Source organism: Histoplasma capsulatum, genomic scaffold, assembly GCF_000149585.1.
Source record: "Histoplasma capsulatum NAm1 scaffold_8 genomic scaffold, whole genome shotgun sequence".
In the NCBI taxonomy this organism is placed as follows: Eukaryota; Fungi; Ascomycota; class Eurotiomycetes; order Onygenales; family Ajellomycetaceae; genus Histoplasma; species Histoplasma mississippiense.
Genome location: NW_001813975.1, coordinates 1,823,232 through 1,824,341, shown reverse-complemented (window position 1 = coordinate 1,824,341; position 1,110 = coordinate 1,823,232).

The following is a 1,110-nucleotide window of genomic DNA, read 5'->3' as shown; positions in this document are numbered from 1 at the left end:
GGGTTATGGTGTAATTATATGTTGGGTATCATATTATAGAAGTTTAAATTTAGATACTTCCATATTCTTGCTACTCATGTTCTCCACTGCTGCTAGCCGGTCTTTATTTTTATTTTTATTTTTTATTTTTTATTTTGGCCGTTGTCTCGTGCGAGGAGATTATCCAGCTGGTTGACATTGGAATCCTCTTGAACACGTAGAAGTGCCCATTCGTCGTGTGTTTGTAGCTTGCCCACTGGGTTTAGAATTAGATTGCGTCTGAGACCTATCTTGACATTATATATTTTGACATCTCTTAAAACCATCAAAATCTACCCTTATAAACAGTTGAATATCTCAATAATTATAGCTTCAATTTAATTCAAACTAACTTGTAGATGATATAGAATTAATATTTTGTGTTGGACATCTGAGTGGTTGTATTGGTTGCTAGCTAATCGGGGTTATGAACTTGTGTGTACAGTGTATGAGGCACTAGTCCGTACTAGAAATATAAATCTGATTAATGACGCTGCAACGCGAAGCCTTTGGTAATTATCCAGGTTATTTATTATCTCTGTGGCCTTTTGGCATAACTCACATATGCAATGCGGAGCGCTAGTCCTCAATAGGAAGTCCAGGCGCCAAGAAACATCCCATTAAACCACGTGATATGTGGCTAAAATTCTCTGCCACTTGTCTTATCAATCAGCCATCTTCATCATCCCGCCACATTGGATTCAATCATCGATTGTTACCTTCACATTCCTACATCGAGGTCACGTACCCGTCGAAATTTATATCCTCACATTTCAACAACGATGTTCAGACGATTGCTCACCCTTGCCCCCCGGGCGTCGCCCTTGTCATTCATGCCCCTGACCGTCCGGCCTTCGATCTCGAGCTCAAGTAGTTATCATTTGGCCCCCATTGTCGTGTCGTCTGTTCGGAGCTATCATGAAAAAGATAAGTTTGGTCTTATTTCGGTCCTGATATTGTATAGTTGGCACTTGTATATCTCAAGTCCAATTCCATGGTTAGCTGATCGTTCTCTGCACTGCTAGATCATTATAGCAATCCCCGGAATGTAGGGTCGATGTCAAAGGGAGATTTGGATGTCGGTACGGGGCT